Raw genomic sequence first — 25,843 nt, 5'->3', positions numbered from 1 at the left:
AAGGAGTAAATGATATAATACATGTAAAGCACTTTCTGTATTGAATAACAAATACTAAGTGCTCAATGAATAAGATATTGTCTTTTCTTAATCTGTAGTTTGTTATACATTTTGGACATTAATTTTTTGTCCATTATATACATTGAAAATATCTTTTATAAGTCTATTACCGCTTTTCTTTATGCAAAAGTAATACATGTTTTAAAACATCTTTATGTTTTAAAATTTTATAAAACAGAAATGAACAAAAAGAAGAAAATAAAAATCATCCATTACCTTAGACCTGGAGATAATTACTAACATTCCAGTGTTGGCCGGGTGCTGTGGCTCCCGCCTGTAATCCTAACATTTTGGGAGACTGAGGCTGGCAGGTTGCTTGAGCCCAGGAGTTTGAAACCAGCCTGAGACACATGATGAAACCCCATCTCTACAAAAAATGAAAAATTAGTTGTACGTAGTGACATGCTCCCAGCTACTAGGAGGGCTGAGGTGGGAGGATCATCTGAGCTTGGGGAGGTTGAGGCTACAGTGAGCTGTGATCATGCCACTGCCTTCCAGCCTCGGTGACAGAGCAAAACCTCATCTCAAAAAACAAAAAAAAACCCCACATATTCCAGTGTCTGTTCTAGGGTTTAAGTTTTTAAAATCCTTTTATTGACATTTTTGAAGAAATGTACATAACATTCTTAAACAATTTATTTGTTTTCAAGAATTTTGAACTGAATTATACAGTATGTATTCTTCTATAACTTGCAATAGTCACCCATCAATAGGTTTTTTAACATTTATTTATGTTTATTTATTTTCACTACTGAAGAGTATTCTTTACACTTACTAATGGTGAATAGAATATAATAGAATAGACTAGACAAGAATAGAATAGACTAGAATAGAATAGAATAATGACTTTTGATTAATAGAATTCTTAATTTAATGCAGATGAACTTATGAATCTTTTCCTTTATCATTATTAAGTGAACAAATGCCAAAGACTTTACTGAGCTCATCAATTCATGAAGGAGCCAACAAGGTGTTAGGACTGGTTTCAAGCAAGAATCTAAATTATAGAGATTTATATTCTCTGCTGAACAAACTTCATTTGCATTGTGATTAGTAGGAATCATTTGCATTGCTATTAGCACATTCCATTGCATTGCATATGCTATTATAGAGTTCCATAGCTATTCTATAACTTAACAGCTATACCTGCAGAGTTGTAAAATGTCTTAGTCCTTAGACAGTCAATCAAAGGCACGCACTTTGGCTGCCTATCAGATAATCCCCAGAGTATTTGCTAGACCACACCCAGCACTACACTGAGAGGGCACTAAGTAATTAATCCCTTTTGCTTTTTCCACAAGTCATAGCTGCTCTTTTTCTGACAATAGTCCCTCTTGTGATCTTAATCTTCAAAGATTATTTTTGATCACAGAAAGACTGGTATCATTATGTTTGGCCTTATTGTTTATATAGGTGTAACAAGAATGTTAACCATATAGGCTTTTATGAGCTTGCTTTGCCAATCTAGAGACATGCAGTATTGAGCAACTTCTAAAGCCAAAGAATTAACCTCTGGTCTGAGAGTTTTTATGAAGAATCTCAAATTAGACTCTGAAAATCCACTGTTATTTGCTATATCCCCAAATTCACTAAGGTTCTCACTGGCCAAGAAGTGATTCTCTTTTTTCTTTTCTTTCCTTTTTTTTTTAACCTTGAAGCTCTAGCTCAAAGAAAGGAAGTGGTTTTCTTTACCACCTCTAAGGTCGGGATCTTGCAAGCCAAATAAAAGGCCAGTTTTCCTGGGAAGGCTTTTTAGAGATTGGCCTACAAGTACACTTAACCCTGATTAAAAGATGTTAATTCTCAAATACGACCTTGGCCATATATTTCATTTGACCAATATATCTGGGGTAAAAAGAAAACTGTTTCTATTGAACATGTGCTAATAACTATGTTGCTATAAAAAGTAAGGAGACTAACGAGCTTCTGAATGCTGATGGGTTAATAAGAATCAGATACAAGTTTAAAATGTTTCATTTTAGTTACAAAAATAGGATCTACTTAATTAGTGTTAGAGATAGCTTGAGAGAAGAAAGGGATTTTTCATATATTCATAAAAAATAGAACATTAAAATAATAGCAACAACGATCTAAACAAATAACCTCATTGTTTCATTCAACTCCACATAATTAACTCTGGCTCTGCTAAGTCTGGGTCAGCAGTCAATATCATGGAATCTGCATGATATTAGGCCGAAAAAGAGTCACAGGAATCCTGACTCAGTCCACTCAGCACATCTGGAAATTTGTCTAAGAGATACCAGCTTGGAATCCTGTAATCAAGCATCTATTTTTGAAAGAGCAAATGTTCAGAGTACCTTGTAAGTCCTTTCTGTGAGGCTCTGAGACTATTGTTCTTTGTTGAAGACACAAATTCTGGCCTGTATCTTATAACCAAGCCTCTAGGCAAGCATCAGAGAGAACAGATGCTATCTGTAAATGACAAAGACTGAATGGATGTCATTAATTTACTACAGTAGCATATTATATCAGAATGGAGGGGAGTAAAGTTCTCTTTTGCAGTACAGTGCATAATTATTTCATAAAGGTTTGATCAATGTTTCCTTCATGGCTAAAAACAATATTATGGGCAGTAAGGGCACAGACAAATCCTAGGGGCCTTCTCATGCAGCATACAATTTCTGGAATATTTACATTAATTACGCTTTATTTGTACAAACTTAATGTAGGGAAAGCTAGAAGTTTCTTCTGATTGGATGATCATTATAGTTCTTATAATAGTGTTGAACCAAATAAGAAATATAGAACACACCAATCAGATCTAATTATTTCTGCCATCTCTATTTTTATGATGTGAAAGAATAAATCTTTATGATTTTCCAGGGACATTCTGGGAAATCTCAGATAGTTTTTGGTGAAGAGATACCCTGAGATTATTTCATTTTTCTAAGTTTAAGATCTGATCTTGGGAAGGTAAAAATCAACATTTTATCATGTGCATATGAGAGGCTCAAAGGTACCTGAGAATTAGTACTTGGTGACCTATTCTAATCAAAGTGTCAATAAAATGTTTCAGAATGGACATAGAAGAAGGCAACATGATTATAAATTACCTTAGCTCTTTAACAGTGAATCTTTGTTCCATGTTGGTTTGTTTTTAATGTTCAAAGACATGAGCAAGATAACATACCACACAGCAAATTATTCTGGTAAGATGCAGAATCACTGCTCTTTGGGCAGCTTAGATGGAAAGTAAACTGTAACCTTTACTACCCTTGTTAGAATGGCGATCATTAAAAAGTCAGGAAACAACAGATGACTGAAAATGTGGCACATATACACCATGGAATACTATGCAGCCATAAAAAAGGATGAGTTCATGTCCTTTGCAGGGACATAGATGAAGCTGGAAACCATCATTCTCAGCAAACTAACACAGGAGCAGAAAACCAAACACTGCATGTTCTCACTCATAAGTGGAAGTTGAACAATGAGAACACATGGACACAGGGAGGGGAACATCACACACCAGGGCCGGTCAGGGGGTGGCGGCTAAGGGAGGGATAGCATTAGGAGAAATACCTAATGTAGATGGCAGGTTGATGTGTGCAGCAAACCACCATGGCACGTGTATATCTATGTAACAAACCTGCACATTCTGCACATGTATCCCAGAACTTAAAGTATAATAATAATTTTTAAAAGTCATAATAAAAGCAAAAAACAATACAAAAATTAGCTGGGCGTGCTGGCACACATCTGTAATCCCAGCTACTTGGGAGGCTGAGGCAGGGGAATTGCATGTACCCAGGAAGGGGAGGTTGCAGTGAGCCAAGATCACCTCATTGCACTCCAGCCTGGCCAACAGAGCAAGACTGCATTTCAAAAAAAAAAAAAAAAAGAAGAAATGTGGATGTTTATCTTCAAGGCTCAATTTAATGTTCAAATTGCCTTAAAACTCTATTTTACATATCAATCTCACCATTAATTAAATAGTGTTAATTGTTAATGCAAAAAAAAATAAAAACAAACAAACATAACTACCTCTCCTGGATTTCCCAGGGCAGCATTGATTTGGGTAATTATATTCTTTTACATAACAGTAAGATATTTTGTTACATGTACATTAGAATGAATTTAATTTTTATGCTTTCATAAACTCATATTTTTATTTATTCTTTCATACTCTGCCTTCTTCCAGAAAAGAGTCGAAGCAGCTATTTTTCCATATGAATGAATTTGCTGATCAGAAAAAAAGTCCTTCATCAAACCATTTATCTGGATCTTTAGCTAGGGAGTTATATTTGCCACCTTTATGGGATTTGGAAGAGTGTGACCCTTAGGGAGCAAGTTGCAGGGCTGGGAATGGGCTATGGACATAAGCCAGCAGCCAGCCTACCATGGGGCCGCTGCACAGCTGCAGGGAGCTTTCGGGGACTGGAGATTTAGCTGAGAGCCCCTGACCTAGCCGAACCTAGAATTCCATACCTGTTCTCCTTGAATCCTATCCTCTCTGGGATGCTATGCCCCAGGTATAACTTCTCTCAAGCTCTGTTCACATTAGACTTCCTTCATATCCTTCAAATGCACCATTTGTTCATTTATTCCCTCAATATTGATTGAATGCTTTCTCTTTGTCAAGCCCTGTGCTGGACACTAGAAACATGACATAAATGACACCATCACTGTCCTCACGCAGCATAAAGGGGGAAATTCAGGGCCATCTTCTTTCCTTCCTCTGCTTCTTTGCATACTCTCTTTCCTGTACAAGGATTGCCTTTCTGTCTTCATCTATCAAACTTCTATTCATCTTTCAAAACCCAGCTCAAATAACCCCTCTTCCCAGAACCCTCAGGGAAGAAGCATCAGTGGGACTGTTCTCTGTGTCACTACAGAATCTTGTGTGTGCCCTTACCCACTTGCACCCATCTTCATCCCCCCAGTCAGTCCTCAAGCTCATCATGGGCAGAGCCAGGGACCAAGTCTTATTCAACTTTTGTCTCCAGTGACCCGTAATGTCTGATACAACATTGGCAGTTATGAGTGTTTACAGAGCAATTGATCAGTTGGTGAAACCATGGCACAAACAGAGGGGAAAAGGACGAACAATTGTGGGGGGTTGTCATGAAGGAAAAGCTGGTAGGTCAGCATGGAGTACCAGGGAGGAGTTGTGCGGGGCATGAGAGCAGCTGACTGCAGAGGAAGGCAAACCCAGGTTATCAAGGTTATCGAGGGAAGGCTTCACAGATTAGGGAACACTGAGGTGCTGCGGTCAGGATTAGGTGAGGGTTTTGAGCATAGTTTTGAGCATACATAAATGTTTTCCAGGCTGCATACTGTGCAGGGCGTCCTGGGCTGAGGAAGCAGCATGAGGCAGAGCATCTACAAGTGGTTCTGGCTGCGTGGTGTCAAAGAACTGCAGGAAGGGAGTCTGGAGAGCCGGGCACAAGTCGGCTCAGGGAGGGCTTGGGTGTGCCCTTCCCCAGTCCTGTAGGTCACTTGCTCCCATCTTCATCCCCCCAGCCAGGCCTCAAGCTCATCTACACTGAATATAATTAACATATCACATACTATTTAACTGGGAGAGTTGGAGTTGCAGTTGACTGATAAAATATTATAGTTAATATAGTCATTTAAACATTTACTAATTTTCATTTTGTAGAGGTCCTATTTTTGAGCCTATCATCTTTTTTCAGGTCTCCAACATGTCTGTAGACTATGGAAGCTCAAGGACTCCGGACACTTTGTCTTCAGTGCCTAATAGATCGAACAGTCCCGGGGATGCCACCTGGCAGGGGGAGAGGACAATTTCATGACCATTGTCACCCAAGACCTGCCAGGGAGTCTCATTTTTATCCCCCTGGGAAAGGAGGAGCAGCTGAGGAAAGATCTGCCCTGGGGCCCTCTCTGAGCCTCTGCCCCAGCTGAGCCTCACGCTCCCCAGCCTGACCTGGGCCCTGGGGGAGGGCATGGCCTGAGTGTCCCTGGGGAGTGAGCCGAGGCTGCTGCAGGAACTGTCCTGGCAGGGGCATGGGGCTAACTGCCACTTAGGAGTGCCTTCTGAGTCTGAGGGGACTGTGACCCCCCTTCCCTGCAGGGTTATAAGCTCATGACAGCAGTGTCCCCTGGCATTCTGGGGAGCAAGTAAGGCTGCTGGCTGCCCCTAGGCACCAACATTGCCATTGGGAGCTCTGAGAAGGAGCCCAGCCTGGTCTGCTGTTTCCGCTTGCTGCCAGCCCTCTGCCTCTCTGCCTCCATCTCTTTCCCACATCCATGTGAGTGTGTGCCTGGCTGCCTGTGTCTACTTCTCTTCCTTTCTCTGTGTTCTCCTATTTCTTTCTCTTTCTCTGGGCCTATTATTATCTGTCTGTCTCTCTTTTCCTTGCTTTCCATCTCTCCATCTGTCTCTTTCTGCCTCTGTTTCTGTTGACTGTCTCTGTGTGTCTCTGTTTCCAAAGTCTTGTCCCATCTCTCCCTCCTCTTCCTGTATCTCCGGCTCTGAGGTTCTTCTGCTAGGTCTTCAGTTCATTCCTTTCACCTTTCTTTCTTCCTTGACCTCTCTGTTTTTTGCGTCTCTCAACCTCTGGATTTGCCCTCAGCACTGTCCTTCTCTAGCCATCCCTAATCTCTCCTCTTCGCCTTATCCTCTATTATCTACAAGGCTTTTCCCCTTGCAGCATTGCTCTGGGTCTCCTGCTGGAGCCTCCCCCACCGTCGTGTCTTGGTTTCCCCCTCTCTGCCCAGCTCCCCCCTAATCCAACCTCCCATCCGCCTGCTCTTGGGCTCCTCTTCCAGCCCTCTCTCCCTGGAAGACTGGGTTGGCACTGCCTGTCCCCACTGCCCCATGTCTGATCACTCAGGTCTGATCACTCCGGCCTCTCTGGTCTCTACTGGGCTGTTTGCTGGTCCACCTGCTCTTTTTTTTTCTTTGAGACAGAGTCTCATTCTGTCACCAGGCTGCAGTGCAGTGGTGCAATCTTGGATCATTGCAACCTCCACCTCCTGGGTTCAAGTGATTCTCCTGCCTCAGCCTCCTGAGTAGCTGTGACTACAGGCACACACCACCACTCCCAGCTAATTTTTTGTATTTTAGTATAGACGGGGTTTCACCATGTTGGCCGGAATGGTTTCGATCTCTTGACTTTGTGATCCACCCACCTCGGCCTCCCAAAGTGCTGGGATTACAGGCGTGAGCCACCACGCCCGGCCCCACCTGCCCTTTTTGCAGCTCCACCTCTCCTCCTCGTCCCTCTCATAGGCCTCACACCTGCATCTCAGCATCGCAGACATGCTTCCCTTCCTCCTGGCTCCTGGCCTCCTCTCCTCTTGCTCCCTTGCCTGGTTTGATTCCTCTGACAGCCTCCCAGGAGGTCTCAATGTCTCTATGCCTGCTTCCTTTGTCTTTTCCCCTCTTCTAGGATTCTTAGAATGAACATTCTCCCATCGTCTGCCAGTCCTGGGCTCCCGGGTACTTCTCTTCCTGTTCCTCAGGTGTTTTCAGCATCTCCTTCTCTCTCTCCTGTCTGTGCCCTCAGGGTCTGGTTCTCTGTGCCTCTCTCTGACTCGTCTTCTTGGGTATGTCTCTCTTCCTGAAGAGACCCCTCCATCTTTTTTTCATCAATCATATCAATCATTCTCTGCCTTTTGTTTTTTCTTTCTAGTTTTACTTGTTTCTTCTCTGGCCATTCTTGGCCTTGCAGGTCTGTGCTGATACTGGGGGATGGTGTGTGTGTGTTGCAGGGGGTGGAGGGGGTGGGGAAGAAGGGCTGGCAAAAGGGGAAGTGAAGAGAAACATACATCTTCAGAACCTGACAGAATCAGATATTATTGCAACCAGTCTCCTGTTTTTGCAGATAAGGAATGACTAACTGGCTCAGAGTCATGGCCAGTAAATAGTAGAAGTGAGAATTCAAAACCAGCCGCCTTTAGTCTTTTATCTCCTGGTCAGTGCTGCTGGAGAAGAGATATGACAGGAGGAGAGAAATATAAGGATTCAAAGTAAGAAAAAAAAACATTTTTCTCTGATTTCCATTACACCCTAGCAATGGACCAAGGCTGGCAACCCCAACCCACACCAACCCTGGCCAACCAGGAGCTAGAGGCTCACCCACTACCAGGACCTTGCACACATAATCTGTTTCTGTTTTCTCATCGCCAACAGGTCATCATCAAACCCAGCTGTGACAGAGTCAGAACCTGAAGCTCAGAGAGGCCAAGCAACTGGCCCTAAGACATACAGCAAGGAAAGTGAGAGTAGAAACCTGTTTCTAGGCTCTGCTCTGGAGGACGGTGCAAACCCACCAAAGGGCAAGGAGTCCTGGGGGCCAGGGACCTGACACCCACATCTTCTCTGCTTCCTCTGCCCTCAGCCTGCAGGCACAAGCTGGAGGTAAGAACTGGGTGGCTTCTCATTATCCTTGCTTAAGGACCCCACAACTCGGGAGCTGATGTGGTTTGCAGCATCAGACTCTTCTGTCCCTAGCTCCATGTCTGGGCTCTCGGCTCATCTGGGAGCAGCACTTGGCACTGCAGACCCTGGGCTGGAGGTCAATCCACTTGGACGCTCTCCCTGCTCAGACACTCTCAGGCTGGACGACCTTAAGCCAATTGCTTCGCCTCTCTGGGCTTTGGTAAAAAGAAAGGTTTGCATTATTGGTTATCAAATTAAGTCTTTTAACTCATAAGAGGAGTTCCAGGGAACCATGTTTTTCTGCATGAGGGTGAGTAGGTGGGTTTTTCTGCTCCTGCAGAACTTTGTCTTTGACAAAAAAGTTCAAGGGCTTTAAAAAGGTTGAAAATGTATAACTCTGAAATTGTTAAGACTACAGGCCCCGCTCCCCAATGCCCACCCTTCCCACTGTGCATTTTCAGGTCTGTTCTCAAGGAGTGGCCACTCTAGAGGACAGGGTCCCCTCAGCCAGGCACGCCTCCTGGCTGTTCTTTATTCTTTATTACAAGTAACTCATGTTTATTGTGAAAAATTCAGAAAGTCTTGTGAATTTTAACAAACAAATATCATCTATAAATCTAATCCTCCAGAAATGACCATTGTTAAAATTTTGATATATTTATTTCCAATTTTTTGTCTATGCACGTAAATCTTTACAGTATTAGGATTGGGTTATATATTATTTCATTTCCTGCTTTCTAAACTTAATAGTCTATTAGAGCATTTCCTCACAGTAGGGATTCTTAGAGCAAAGTGACCAGAAGGAACCCTTAGAAATACCGGGGAAAACATTGGACTCCTTAGAGCAGATCAGACGAGGGCCTATATTACTTCAAATCTGCATGTTAAAGAGACAAGAGTTATCCCCGTGAGACTGAAAGGCTTGGAAACCTTAGGTTATGCTTGAGAGTTCTGTGAATCACCAAAAAATAAACATTCACCTACAGTTTCTCCTCAGTGGTTTGATAGCTTTTTTTTTTTTAACTCTTTAACATATTTAGAATTCGTCTTGATACACTACGTGAAATAATAACCCAAATCGTTAATTAATTGTCTGAGTAACATTTGTTGACTAACTCTTTCTTGCCCCTCTGACTTACAATAGCATCTTCATCCTAGGGTAAGGTCTACTGCTGAGTTCTCTATTCTGTCCCATTGTTCTATCTGTCTAGTTCTTGCCTCATACTACATTTTTATTTTGTGGTTTTATTTATATGTTTAAACCTTTGGAAGGCTGTCTACCTTTAGAGTTATCAGATAAAATACAGATGCCCAGTTAAATTTTAATTCATTTCCTTGGCTATAGTCACCCCATTATTCTCTCATGAGCTTTTGAATTGCATTACCAAGGTCTCACAAGTTGAGAGAAATCTGTGAAGCCAGAGTACCAAAGAGGGTACCTGTCAGAAATGGGTAAGGAGGTAGCTAAGATATTCCATCCCAGTGGAGTACATGCACTTAGTCATGCATTGCCAACTCTTCCCAATCAATTGCCCTTTCACAAAACTCTAGACTTTGTGGATTTACTTTTGCACAGTTTCCCATCATCCCTAGAATTTTGAATATATTAGGAGTAAAACATAAATTTTTCTGAGTCATAAAATCAGAAAAACAATGAATATTGAAAGGTAAACCCAGTCATAGGGAAAATTTTAAATTCTCAGTATGTTCATTGTCTCCAACAAGGCAAAACCAATTTATTGGCACCACATCAACAGTGTGAAGGAGAGAGTCTTTGAAGTATTTCTAATTAAGAATGTATGAAAAATTAACATTAATTGTACAATTTATGCATTCTTAATTTAAGATTTTGTCCTCTTTGTATGGTGTACTGGGATTATTATTTTTATTTTGGTAATTCTGAATATTGTTTACAGGACTATCCTCAATGTATCCAAGATCTTTCTTTGACTACAAAATATCTTGCCCCTATATTTTAGAAAAATAACCTTCTCAGTTGAGGAGATAATGTTATAGTGATCATTTTGGTTAAAATTGTTGAATGAATGGCATAATTAATGAACAACATTTACGTTCACTCACCAAAAAAAGCTAAATCTTAAATATCAACTCTAATCATTTGCCTGCACAGCATTGACTGGAATGCCCAAGATTATCCTTAGCCCTAATGCTAACACTGAGAGCAAATGATGACTATAATAGTCTGAACTCTGATCCTAATCTTAATTCACACAAGACTTAGGAAACTCTGAAGTCCCAAAGGAACAGAATATGGGATGAGTACAGTACAGAGAAAACAAGGCTGTATCAGGAGAGAAAAAACAGATGCCTACAGGCCGGAATAGAACACAGCCTCTATGCTGCCCTGACCTGGCTCTCACCCCTTTAATCAATATGACCCTCCACCAAATCCTGAACCAAATCCCAACATCACTCAAACTCCAATTGGAACAGAGCTCTTGGCACCTCCACCTGCCAATCCAAAGCTTCCTGATACTGTTAAGAAATGTAAATGAAACAATGAGTGTGAAAATTCCTTACACACCCTTGGCACAGACACTCAATCAATGATATATCCTAAAAACTCTTTAAACAGGCAGATCACAATGCAGGAGCTCAACCAGTCCACTGTAACAGAATTCATTCTAGTGGGCTTCACCCCTAACCCCAGGACCAGTCCTCTGCTCTTCACCTTCTTCTTCATCTTTTACCTGCTGATTCTCATGAGCAACAGCCTCCTCATCACCCTCATTTACCAGGACTTACACCTGCAAACACCCATGTACTTTTTCATCAGTGTCCTCTCCCTGCTGGACATGTGCTATACCACCACCACCATGCCCCAGATGCTGGTGCACATTCTCAGCAAGAAGAGGGCCATCTCTTTTGCTAGATGTGTGGCCCAGATGTACATCTTCCTCCTCTTTGGGGTCACTGAGTCCTGGCTTTTCTCCATCATGTCCGTGGACAGGTACATGGCCATCTGCCACCCTCTCAGGTACAACGTCATCATGAGCCACTGGGTGTGTCTGCTCGTGGTGGGTATCTGTGCAGCCTATGGTGTGCTGGGTAGCCTGTGCTATACTTTCTTTGCTATGCGCCTGCCCTATTGTGGGCCTAATGAGATTGACCACTACTTTTGCGAGGTTCCTGCAGTTCTGAAGCTGGCCTGTGCAGACACATCCCTCAATGACCTGGTGGACTTCATTACGGGCTTCAATGTCATTGTGGTCCCACTCTCCCTGGTTGTCATAGTCTATGCCAATATCTTTGCCACCATAATGAAGATCCGCTCAGCCCAGGGACGAATCAAAGCCTTTTCCACCTGTGCCTCCCACATCACCGTGGTCACCATGTTTGCCATTCCATGTATCATCATGTACATGGGCCCTGGCTCTGGCTCCTTATCAAGCAGTGGCAAGAAAATGGCCCTTTTCTATAACATTGCCACATCCTTCCTCAATCCTGTCATTTACAGTCTAAGGAACAAAGATGTGAAAAAATCTTTTTCCAAATGGATGGGATGGAGCAGGTCCCCAGAGTAAGACTTTAAAGCTAAATATCTTGGAAGCTGAGCAAAGCAGTACTTGCAGTCACCAATTCCCCAGGGACTCTTCCATGAGACCTAGTAGAGCTGGACTCTTCATCCTTGCCCAAGTGAGAGATGAACAAGTTGCTTGGACATTTGCAATAACTATGATGATGTTGTTCGAGACAGAGATAATTGTGAAAGTAAAGTGCAGTGGTTAAGAACCTGGACTTTAGTGCCAGACAGACCAGGATGGCAGACTCAGTTTCACCAATTAGTAGGTATGTGAATTTCTGCAAGTCATTTAACTATTCTGAGGTCTGTGATTCTTTTTTACAGGGAAGTTGTAATGAATACATGAAATAATATGTAAAATGTGCTTAGTACAGAGCCTGACATGTAGTAACCTTTCAACAAATGTTAGTTTTAATTTTTAAAATTTACTACTCAGGAATGAATCATCAACCAGTCATCAACCATGATCCTCCAGGGCTGTGTAAGTGACTGGAGACCTAGACAGTAAAGGGAAAAGTGGAAGAAAGGGAAACTCAAAAACTGAAAAGCAGAGAATCTTAGGATAAGAAGGAGACTTGAGAAGGAGGAAAGGAACCTTTATCTACCCACTTACCAACTATGCCTTTTAGAGCATCTGAAGTTGATTGAAATCACCTTGGGGAAGGGGTGTTTTGTAACAGTGTTTTATTTCTGTGCTTTTGAAAAACAATTTATACCTCTTGATTTTCCTTTTTCTCTTATTTTTAATAAAGTCTCTTCTGGAAAACTAGAGCCTTTCTTGGGTGACATCAAGGAAAAGGGATCCTGTCCACGTAAGGATGAGGAAAATTAGAGAGAGGAGAGTGGGCATAGTGTTACCACCAGATGCAAAGTCTAGAGAGAGGTAAAAACTTAATAGGAAGTTTTAGCTCCATTCTCCCTTGTTTGGAAGGCCCTTCCCTCCAAACTCTCCTTGTTCCTCATAGAATCGTTAAAAACCCCATGAGAACCAGGGTCCATGCCAAGGGTACAGTTTCCCAGTGTTCTCAAAAGTATTACCCTACCTGCATGCCTAGGAGCCTCAGTGTTGCCTATATAATAAAGCAAAACTAAAATGCAGGTGACAAAACAGGGCATAAAATTGCAACATACTTAACAGACATACGGTAAACAGCATCAACATAGAAAAGGCTCTTCCAAGTTGGTGAGAAAAATACAAGCATCTCAGAAAATCGACAATAGACAAGAACAGTTTGTTTTAAAAAATCCAAATCATTAATAGGCATATGGGGAAATTGCACGAAAGCAGTCATCAAGAAATGCAAATTAAAATATCAACATCATCTTTTTACCTTTGAAACTGTCAGAGTTTTTAAACAGAGGTGTCAGAGGTGGCCAGAATACAATGAAATATGAACTTTATAGATTGTTAGTGGGAGTATAAATCATCTTTTTGTAAGACAATTTGTCTTTATGTATTAAGAACCTTAAATATTTTTATGCCCTTCAACCGAATAATACCACTTTTAGGATATTTTTGGAAATAGATATCAGAAGCTCAGAAAAAGTAACACAGTGATTTTTTTTTTTTTTGAGACGGAGTGTCACTCTTGTTGCCCAGGCTGGAGTACAATGGCAAATCTTGGCTCACTGCAACCTCCGCCTCCTGAGTTCAGGCAATTCTCCTACCTCAGCTTCCTGAGTAGCTGGGATTACAGTCAAGCAGCACGACGCCTGGCTAATTTTGTATTTGTAGTAGAGACGGGATTTCTCCATGTTGGTCAGGCTGGTCTCGAACTCCCGACCTCAGGTGATCCACCCCACTCAGCCTCCCAAAGTGCTGGGATTACAGGCATGAGCCACTGCACCTGGTCCAACACGATGATTTTCATTGTTATTTTTGATAGGGAAAACTTGGAACCAATTGAAAACACTTCTATAATAGTGACTCATTTAAATATGTTATAGTATGATCACATAATAGTATACTATGTAGCCATTGAAAATATATTTTATAAACATATTTAATAATGAAAATGCTCATAACATGATGTTCAGTGAATAAAAGCAGGTGAACAGCAGATTGTGGTCACACCATTAACAGCTGCAAATGCCTTTTCACCCTTGGAATCAGACATCAAAGTTTTTAACTGGGAGAGAGGGCCACTAAGTCAACACATCACTGCACACGCATGTGCGCGTGCACACACACACACATACACACACACTACTCAAACTATGAAACTTAGTTAATAATAATGTATCAATATTGCTTTATCAATTATAACAAACTTACCACACTAAAGCAAAATATTAACAATAGGGGAAACTATGTGTGAGATGGTGGGGCGGGCTTGAGGAGGAGGAATATTTGGGAAGTCTGTACTTTACATGCAATTTTTCTGTAAACCTAACACTACTGTAAAAAAATTAATTAATTTAAAAGAGGTCAAACGAAAATACTAGAAATAAAAACCATAGTATTAGAAGTGAAAAATATCCAGAATTTACAAGGAACCTAAATAAATTTACAAGAAAAAAACCCCCTCAAAAAGCGGGCAAAGGATATGAACAGACACTTCTCAAAAGAAGACATTTACTTGGCCAGCAAACATATGAAAAAAGCTAACATCACTGATCATTAGAGAAATGCAAATCAAAACCACAATGAGATACCATCTCATGCCAGTCAGAATGGTGATTATTAAGAAGCCAAGAAACAACAGATGCTGGCGAAGCTGTGGAGAAATAGGAACGCTTTTACATTGTTGGTGGGAATGTAAATTAATTTAACCATTGTGGAAGACAGTATGGCGATTCCTCAAGGATCTAGAACCAGAAATACCATTAGACCCAGCAATCCTATTACTGGGTATATACCCAAAGGAATATAAATCATTCTACTATAAAGACACTGCACACATAAGTTTATTGCAAAACTATTTACAATAGCAACGTCATGGAAACAACTCAAATGCCCATCAATGATAGACTGGATTAAAAAAATGTGGTATATATACACACCATGGAATACTATGCAGCCATAAAAAGGAATGAGGTCATGTCCTTTGCAGGGACATGAGTGAAGCTAGAAGCCATCATCCTCAGCAAACTAACACAGGAACAGAAAACCAAACACCACATGTTCTAACTCATAAGTGGGAGTTGAACAATGAGAACACATGGACACAGGGAGTGGGACAACACATACCAGGGCCTGTTGGGGGGTGGGGGTTGAGTGGGGGGTACTTAGAGGATGGGTCAATAGGTGCAGCAAACCACCATGGCACACGTATACCTATGGAACAAACCTGCACGTTCTGCACATGTATCCCAGAACTTAAAGTAAAATAAATAAATAAGAATAATTTATTTTACTGACCTATCAGCAAAAGAATACAACAGAGGAAAGACTCAAACTCTAAGATAGGTCAGTAGAAATCATTCACTGAAACACTTAAGGAAAAAAGGAAGGAAAAAGAGAAGAGAACATTCAAGAGTGTGGGACAATGTCAATTGATCTAACATGCATGTAATTGGAGTCAGAGAAGGAAAACTGAGGGAAAAAACAAGGTGGAAAAAATATTTGAAGAAATGATGACCAAAAGTGTTCCAAAATTAATAAAAGATTATAAGCCACACATCAAAGAAGCCAAGAGAACGCTAAGCATAGCAAACAAATAAAAACACACTTAGGCCCATTATAGTCAAAATGCTGAAAACCTCAGGTAAAAAAATTCATTTTGATGGTAGCCAAAGTGGGGGGTGAGGAATCTTACTTATAAAGCAATAAAAAATGACAGTGGATAGATCAAAAAATTATACAAGCCTGAAGACAATAGAGCTTCATCTTTAAAGTGCCATAAAAGTGGGGGAAAAGAAAACCTTGGAAGTCCAGAATTCTACACACAACAAAGATATCTTCCAAAAATGCAGGAGAAATGACTTTTTCAGAAAAGAAAAACAAGCTGAGATTGACTGTCAGCAGAATTGCACTGTGAGAAACGTTAGAGGCAGTTATTCAAGGGAAGGCTTATGTATAAGACAACATAGAAGCCTGAATCTACACAAGAAATGAACAGCCATGACATATAAAATAGTTCTTATGTTTAATCTCTTTAGATAAAACTAAGTGACTGCCTACAGCAAAATTGTAACAATATATTGTGAAATTTATAATTATGTAGAAGTAAAATCTATGACCTGATGTACGGCAGAGACAAAGGATAAGAGGGAAGAAATGAAAGTATACTGTGTAGGAATCTTGCTCTATACATGAAGTGCTACGACATTTGTTGAGGGAGACTGTGATGAGCTAAAGGGGTATATTGTCAACCTTAGAGTAACCACTAAAAGAAAAAAGGTGCAGCTAATAAGCTAATGTTGGAGATAAAATGGAATCATAAAAATGCTCAATCTAAAAGGAGGCAGAATGGCTTCTCAGTCTTTTGGCTAAGCTCAAGTAGAAAAGGAGGCAGAAAAGGTGGAGGGAGGGACAAAAGGAAAGAAAACAGATGAGACAAATAGCAAACAAGTAGCAAGATGACAGAGATTTAAATCAAATTATATCAATAATTGCACTATAGGAAAATGGACCAAACACTTCAGTTAGAGGCAGAAATTGTCAGATTGGGTGTTTTTTAAAAAGCAGGGTCCAACTATATTCTATCTATAATAAATTCACTTAAAATATAACTGGCTAAAAGTAAAAGGATGGACAATGAAACATCATGTAAGCACTAATCAAAAGAAAATTGGAGTTGCTTTATTAATATCAGACATAGCCAACTTCAAGATGAGGACTATTAGCAGGAATAGAGAGGGACATTATGCAATGATGAAGAAGTAAATTTATCAACAAGAAATAATAGTCCTGAATTTTAATGCACCTAAAACAGAGCTTCAGAATGCATGAAGAAAAAAAAAACTGATACAATTAAAAGGAGAAACAGAAATAGCCACAATTATTGCAGGATACTTCAACACTCCTCTCTCAGGAGCCAGTAGAACAAGCAGACAAATTTGGGGAATTCACAAATATTTGGAAGTTAACACACTCCTTAATAACTAACAGGTCAAAGAATAAATCACAAGAAAAATTAGAAAATATTTGGAAATGAATGAAGCACAACACACCAAAATTAATGAAATATGGAAAAAGCATTCTCAGGCCGGGTGCGGTGGCTCACGCCTATAATCCCAGCACTTTGGGAGGCCAAGGTGGGCAGATCACCCGAGGTCAGGAGTTCGAGATGAGCCTGACCAACATGGAGATACCCCATCTCTACTAAAAATACAAAATTAGCCGAGTGTGGTGGCACATGCCTATAATCCCAGCTACTAGGGAGGGTGAGGCAAGAAAATCGCTTGAACCTGGGAGGCGAAGGTTGCAGTGAGCCAAGATCGTGCCATTGCACTCCAGCCTGGGCAACAAGAGCAAAACTCCGTCTCAAAAAAAAAAAAAAAAAGAAAAAAAGAAAAAGCAATTCTCAGCAGAAAATATAGCTGCAAATGCCTATTTTTTTTATAAAACACTCAAATCTGGAACCAAATATTCTGCCTAAAGAAACCATAGCAAAAGGGAAAACTAAACCCAAAGTAAGATTAAGGAAGGAAATACAATACAGAATAGAATGAGCTTAAATGAAGTAAAGAATTGAAAAAAATTAAGAAAATCTGTAAAACCAAAAATTGTTTCTTGAAAAAAAATCTTCAAAATTCACAATCCTTAAACTAAAAGAAAAGACTCAAATTACTAGAATAAAAGGACATTACTACTTACCTTACAGATAAAAAGGATTATAAGGGAATACTTTTAATAACTGTATGCCAAAAAAACTATATGAAATAGACAAATTCCTAGAAAGATATAAACTACTGAAACTGACTAAAGAAGAAATGGGAAATCTAAGTAGACCAATAACAAGTAAAGATATTTAATCCATAATTTTTAGAAACTTCCCACAAAGAAAAGCCAGATATCTTCACTGATGAATTTTACCAAACATTTAAAGAAGAATTAATACCAATTATTCTCAAGCTCTTCAAAAAAAAAAAAAAAATGGAAGAGGTGGAAGACTTCCCAACTCATTTGATGAGGCCAAGATTTTTCTAACACCAAATATATCACAAGGAAAGAAATCTACAACAATATTTCTTTTGAATATAGATGTAAAATTATCAACAAAATATAATCCAACAACATATAAAAAGAATTATGTACCATGACCAAGTGGGATTTATCCCATAATGCAAGGTTGATTCAACACAGAAAAATCAATCAATGTAATACACCATATTAACAGAATAAAGGACAGAAACCACAAGGTCATCTCAACACATTTAGAAAAGCATTTGGCAAAATCCAACTGTGATGATTACTTTTAGGTATCAACTTGACTCAATTAAGGAATATTTAGATGTCTGGTAAAGCATTATTTTGGGGTGTGTTTGTAAGGGTGTTTCCAGAGGAGATTGGCATGTGAGTCAGTGGACTGAGTGGGGAAGATTCATTTTCAATGTGGGCAATAGACTTGAGGGTCCAGATAGAACAGAGGCAGAGAAAAGTCAAATTTGCTTTCTTTCCTGGAGCTGAGGACCCCTTCTTCTCCTAACTTTGGACATCAGAGTGTCAGGTTACCTGGCCTTTGAGCTCCAGGATTTGCATCAGTGTACCTCTGGGTTCTCAGGCCTTCAGTCTCAGACTGAGTTGCACCATTGGCTTCCCTAGTTCTAAGGCTTTCAGACTTGGACCGAGTCATGCTGACAGCATCCCTGGGTCTCTAGCTCTCAGATGACCTATCGCAGGACTTCTCAGCCTCTACAATTGCACAAGTCAACTTCCCTAATAAATTCCCTCTCACCTATCTATCTGTGTATGCATGTATCTATCCATCCATCCATCCATCCTATTGGGTTTGTTTCTCTGGATTCTGGAGAACCCTAGTACACCAGCCCCCCTCATGATGAAAACACTTGGCAAACTAGAAGTAGAAGGAAATGTCCTCAACTTAATAAAGCACATTTACAAAAACCCCACTGCTAACTTCATACTTAATGGTGAAAGACTGGATGCTTTCCTTATAAGGAAATATCTTATCAGTAATAAGATAAAGATGTGCATCCTTGCCACATTTATTCAAAATTGTATCAGAAGTTCTAGCCTTGGCAATTAAGCAAGAAAAAACATAAAAGACATCAGATTATAACAAAAAAATAAAACTAAATCTATTTGTAGCTGACAATATACAGTATATAGAATCCTAAGGAATTTTCACATACAAACAGCTATTAGTGCCACACTAAATGAGTTCAGCAAGGTTGCAGGCTACAAGACCAATACACAAAAATCGATAATATTTATATACACTAGCAATGAATAGTCTGAAAATGAAATTAACAAAACAGTTCCATTTTATTATAGCACCAAAAACAATAAAACCTTAGGAAAATTTTTAACAAAAGTAGTGTCAAAATTGTACATTTAAAACTGTAAAACATCATTGAAAGAAATTAGAGAAGACCTAAACAAATAGAGACATCCCATGTTCATGGATTGAAAAGCATAATATTATTAAGATAACAATACTCCCAAATCAATCTGCAAATTCAACCTATCAAAATCCTAGGTGGCTTCTTTGAAGAAATTGACAAAGTTTTCCTAAAACTCATCTGGAAATGCAAGGGACTAAGATTAGTCAAAATAACTTTAAAAAGGAAGAACAAAGTTGGGGGATTCACACCTCCCGCTTTCAAAACTTTCTACAAAGCTACAGTAATTAAAACTGTCTGGTATTAGCATAAAGGCAGACAAAAAATAAAGGGAATAGAATTGAGAGTACATAAGTGAACCATTTTATTTTGGTCAATTGATTTTTGACAAGGGTGTCAAGACAATTAAATAGGGAAACAATAATTTTTTCAATAAATCAAATAGTGCTAGGACAACTGGATGCCCACAAGCAAAAGCATGAGTTTGGACCCCTAATTCTAACCACATACAAAAATAGATCAAAGACCCAAGTGTAAGAGCCAAAAAATATGTAACTCTTAGAAGATAACACATGTGTATATGTTCATGATCATGGATTAGGCAATGATACCTAAATCCCAAGCAACAAATAAAAAAATAGATAAATTAGACTTCAAAATTAAAAACTTCTGTACTTCAAAGAATACTTTTAATAAAATGGTGAGACATTCTACAGAATGGGAGAGAATATTTGCAAATCATATATCTGATGAGGGAGTTGTATCTAAAATATTTAAGAAAAATTACAGCACAACAATAAAAAGACAACTCAATTTTTTAAATGGGCTAATTATTTGAACAGAAATGTCTCCAAAGAAGGTATACAAAAGGCCAATATGCACATAAAAGATGCTTAACATTGCAGATCCTCAACATAATAGTCATTAAGGAAATGTCAATCAAAACTACCGTGAGCTATCACTTCATACCCACTAGGATGGCTATAACAAAAAGACAGACAATATCACATTGTATACCTTGAATATATGAAATATTTATTTGTCAATATTCCTCAATAAAGCTGGATTAAATAAATATATCAGACAACAACAAATGTTAGTGAGGCTGTGGAGAAACCAGAAGACTTACAGTTTGCTTGTTGGAATGTAAAATTGTGCTGTCACTTTGGAAAACAGTTTGGCAATTTCTCAAAAATTAAATATAGGTTTTCATGTGCCCCAACAATTTCACTGCTAGGTATATACTCAAGAGAGAAAAAACATATGTTTACACAAAAGAATTGTACATGATGTTTATAGCAGCAGTATTTATAATAGCCAAAAATTACAAATCTAATTGTTTATCAACTAATAAATGAATAAATAAAATGTGATATATCCATACAATGGAATGTGATTCAGCTATGAAAAGGAATGAAGGCTACGTACATGCTACAACATGAAACACTTTGAAAACATCATGCAAGGTGAAACAAGCCAGACACAAATAGTCACATGTTGTATGATTCTATTTCTATGAAATCTACAAAATAGGTAAGCCATAGAGACAGCGTATACACTGGTAGTTCCAAGAATCAGGGAAGGAAGGAATGAGGAACTAATGGGTAAGGATTTCCTTCTGCAGCAATAAAAATATTCTGGAATAAGATAGTGATAATTGTGCACCACCTTGTGAATATATTTAAAAAGCCACTGGATTGTGCATTTCAAAAGGGCAAATTTTATTGTTTGAAGATTATACCGAAAAAATGGTTACAGATCTTTCAGATAAAAACATTTATGAAAAAACAAACATGGATAAGCAAGAGAAACACTAAAAACTTAAAGCTTATCATAACATGCAACAGAATCAAGAAGAACTATATTAGTTATACCAATTAAGGTAATTAGACAAAAAATACACATAAATGTTTCTCGAATTGAGTCACAGAACAAGTAGTAGTGAAATTAGACCATTAAGGTTCACTCTTAAACTGAAATCAGTTTCTCAATCTTTATTGCCATGACTCAATGGGCGAAGTTTGTATGAATATTGGAGAGTCAACCAAAATATCTATTACATTAGTAGATATCCCAAAAAAATCAAAGAAAAACTATCATACATGCAAGATTGCTTGATGAGGTGGACAGCAAAATAAAATGTTGAATGGTGTAGTCACTTTGGAAAACAGTTTGGCAGTTTCTCAAAAAGTTAAACAGGTGGTGGGCAAGCTGGCCACATAGGAAGAACTCCAGTCAGTAGCTCCCAATGATTTCAACACAGAAGGCAAGTGATGTCTGCATTTCCAACTGAGGTACCTGGCTCATCTCATTGGGACTGGTTAGACAGTGGGTGCAGACCACAGAGGGTGAGCCGAAGCACAGTGGGGCATCGCCTCAACCAGGAAGCACAAGGGATTAGGGAACTCCCTCCCCTAGCCAAGTTAAGCCATGAGGGACTGTGCCGTGAGGAATGGTGCATTCCAGCCAAGATACTGTGCTTTTCATATGGTTTTCACAACCCGAAAACCAGGAGATTCCTTCGGGTGCCTACACCACCAGGGCCCTGGGTTAAAAGCACAAAGCAGGGTGGCCATTTGGGCAGACACTGAGCTAGCTGCAGGATTTTTCCATACCCCAGTGGTGCCTGGAATGCCAGTGAAACAGAACCACTCACTCCCCTGGAAAGGGGTATGAAGCCAGGGAGCCAAGTAATCTAGCTCAGTGGATCTCACCCCCATGGAGCCCAGCAAGCTAAGATCCACTGGCTTGAAATTCTCGCTGCCAGCCCAGCAGTCTGAAGCTGACCTGGGATGCTTGAGCTTGGTGCAGGTAGCAGCGGCCGCCATTACTGAGGCTTGAGTAGGTGGTTTTTCCCTAAAAGTGTAAAAAAAGCATCCAGGAATTTCAAACTGGGCGGAGTCAACCACAGCTCAGCAAAGCTGCTGTAGCCAGACTGCCTCTCTAGATTCCTCCTTTCTGGGCAGGGCATCTCTGAAATAAAGGCAGCAGCCACAGTCAGGGGCTTATAGATAAAACTCCCATCTCTCTGGGACAGAGCACCTGGGGGAAGGGGCAGCTGTGGGCACAGCTTCAGCAGACTTAACGTTCCTGCCTGCTGGCTCTGAAGAGAGCAGTGGCTCTCCCAGCACTGCGCTCAAGTTCTGCTAAGGGACAGACTGCCTCCTCAAGTGGGTCCCTGACCCCCATGCCTCCTGACTGGGAGACACCTCCAAGTGGAGTTGACAAACACCTCATACAGGAGAGCTCCAGCTGGCATCTGTCAGGTACCCATCTGGGATGAAGCTTCCAGAGAAAGAAACAGGCAAAAATCTTTGCTGTTCTGCAGCCTCCACTGGTGATACTCAGGCAAACATGGTCTGAAGTGGACCTCCAGCAAACTCCAGCAGACCTGCAGTAGAGGGGCCTGACTGTTAGAAGAAAAACTAACAAACAGAAAGGAATTGCATCAACACCAACAAAAAGGATATCCACACAAAAACCCCATCCGAAGGTCACCAACATCAAAGACCAAAGATAGATAAATCCAGGAAGATGAGGAAAAACCAGCACAAAAAGGCTGAAAATTCCAAAAACCAGAAGGCCTCTTCTCCTCCAAAGGATCACAATTCCTCGCCAGCAAGGGAAGAAAACTGGACAGAGAATGAGTTTGATGAATTGACAGAAGTAGACTTCAGAAGCTGGGTAATAAAAAACTCCTCTAAACTAAAAAAAACATGTTCTAAGCCAACGCAAGGAAGCTAAGAACCTAGAAAAATGGTTAGAGGAAATGCTAACTAGAATAACTATTTAGAAAAGAACATAAATGACATGATGGAGCTGAAAAACACAGCACGAGAACTTTGTGAAGCATACACAAGTATCAACAGCTGAATAAGTCAAGTGGAAGAAAGGATATCAGAGATTGAAGATCAACTCATTGAAATAAAGTGTGAAGACAAGAATAGAGAAAAAAGAATGAAAAGGAACGAACAAAGCCTGCAAGAAATATGGGACTATGTGAAAAGACCAAACCCACGTTTGATTGGTGTCTGAAAGTGATGGGGAGAATGGAACCAAGCTGGAAAACACTCTTCAGGATATTATCCAGGAGAACTTCCCCAACCTAGCAAGACAGGCCAACATTCAAATTTAGGAAATACAGAGAACACCACAAGGATACTCCTTGAGAAGAGCAACCCCAAGACAAATAATCGTCAGATTCACCAAGGTTGAAATGAAGCAAAAAATGTTAAGGGCAACAAGAGAGAAAGGTCAGGTTACCCACAAAAGGAAGCCCATTAGACTAACAGTGGACCTCTCTGCAGAAACCCTATAAGCCAGAAGAGAGTGGGGGCCAATATTCAATATTGTTAAGGAAAATAATTTTCAACCCAGAATTTCATATCCAGTCAAACTGAGCTTCATAAGCAAAGGAGAAATAAATTCCTTTACAGACAAGCAAATGCTGAGAGATTTTGTCACCACCAGGCCTGCCTTACAAGAGCTCCTGAAGGAAGCACTAAATATGGAAAGGAAACACTGGTACCAGCCACTGCAAAAACATGCCAAATTGTAAAGCCCATTGACACTATGAAGAACCTGCATCGACTAATCGGCAAAATAACCAGCTAGCATCATAATGACAAGATCAAATTCACACATAAGAATATTAACCTTAAATGTAAATGAGCTAAATGCCCCAATTAAAAGATATAAACTGGCAAATTGGATAAAGAGTCAAGACCCATCAGTGTGCTATATTCAGGAGACCCATCTCATGTGCAAAGACACACATAGGTTCAAAATAAAAGGATGGAAGAGTATTTACTAAGTAAATGGAAAGCGAAAAAAAAAGCAGGGGTTGCACTCCTAGTCTCTGATAAAACAAACTTTAAACCAACAAAGATCAGAAAAGACAAAGAAGGGCATTACATAATGACAAAGGGATCAATGCAACAAGATGAGCCAATTATCCTAAATATATATGCACCCAACACAGAAGCACCCAGACTCATAAAGCAAGTCCCTAGAGACCTACAAAGAGACTTAGACTCCTACACAATAATAGTGTGACACTTTAACACCCCACTGTGAATATTAGACAGATCAACGAGACAGAAAATGAAAAAGGATATCAAGGACTTGAACTCAGCTCTGGACCAAGCAGAACTAATAGACATCTACAGAACTCTCCACCTCAAATCAACAGAATATACATTTGTCTCAGCACCACAATGCACTTATTCAAAAATTGACCACATAATTGGAAGTAAAACACCCCTCAGCAAATGCAAAAGAACAGAAATCATAACAAAGAGTTTCCTCAGACCACAGTGCAGTCAAATTAGAACTCAGGATTAAGAAACTCACTCAAAACCACACAACTACATGGAAACTGAACAACCTGCTCCTGAATGACTACTGGGTACATAACAGTTAAGGCAGAAATAAATAAGTTATTTGAAACCAATGAGAACAAAGACACAATGTACCAGAATCTCTGGGACACAGCCAAAGCAGTGTTTAGAGGGAAATTTAAAGCACTAAATGCCCACAAGAGAAAGCAGGAAAGATCTAAAATCAACACCCTAACATTACAATTAAAAGAACTAGAAAAGCAAGAGCAAACAAATTCAAAGGCTAGCAGAAGACAAGAAATAACTAAGATCACAGAAGAAACGAAGGAGCTAGAGATACAAAAGCCCCTTCAAAAAATCAATGAATCCAGGAGCTGGTTTTTTTGAAAACATTAACAAAATAGATAGACTGCTAGCCAGACTAATAAGAAAAGAGAGATAAATCAGATAGAAACATTAAAAAATGATAAAGAGGAGATCACCACTGATCCCACAGAAATACAAACTACCATCAGAGAATACTATAAACACCTCTATGCAAATAGACTAGAAAATCTAGAAGAAATGGGTAAATTCCTGAACACATATACCCACCCAAGACTAAACCAGGAAGAAGTTGAATCCCTGAATAGACCAATAACAAGTTCTGAAATTGAGGCAGTAATTAATAGCCTATCAACCAAAAAAAAAAAAAAAAAAAAAAAAAGCCCAGGACCAGATGGATTCACAGCCAAATTCTACCAGAGGTACAAAGAGGAGCTGGTACCATTCCTTCTAAAACTATTCCAAACAATAGAAAAAGAGAAACTCCCTCCTAACTCATTTTATGAGGCCAGCATCATCCTGATACCAAAACCTGGCAGAGACACAACAAAAAAAGAAAATTTCAGGCCAATATCCCTGATGAACATGATGCAAAAATCCTCAATAAAATACTGGCAAACTGAATCCAGCAGCATATCAAAAAGCTTATCCACCATAATCAATTCGGCTTCATCCCTGGGATGAAAGGCAGGTTTAGCATATGCAAATCAATAAATGTAATCCATCACATAAACA

General features: G+C 39.7%; 1 long non-coding RNA gene across 1 annotated transcript in view; it reads right to left on the bottom strand.

The window, feature by feature from the left end:
• The window catches only part of LOC129051353 (uncharacterized), a 52,357-nt gene that overhangs the window by 391 nt on the left and 26,123 nt on the right, over nt 1-25,843 (bottom strand). The window contains exons 2-3 of the long non-coding RNA XR_008515530.1: nt 2,379-2,493; nt 277-427 (exon numbers count right to left, since the gene is read on the bottom strand). This is a non-coding gene — a long non-coding RNA (uncharacterized LOC129051353). The remainder of the gene's footprint in view (nt 1-276; nt 428-2,378; nt 2,494-25,843) is intronic.

Source organism: Pongo abelii, chromosome 1, assembly GCF_028885655.2.
Source record: "Pongo abelii isolate AG06213 chromosome 1, NHGRI_mPonAbe1-v2.0_pri, whole genome shotgun sequence".
NCBI classification, from domain to species: Eukaryota; Metazoa; Chordata; class Mammalia; order Primates; family Hominidae; genus Pongo; species Pongo abelii.
The sequence above is the reverse complement of the archived record's forward strand: the minus strand, read 5'-3'. Positions and strand labels throughout refer to the sequence as shown.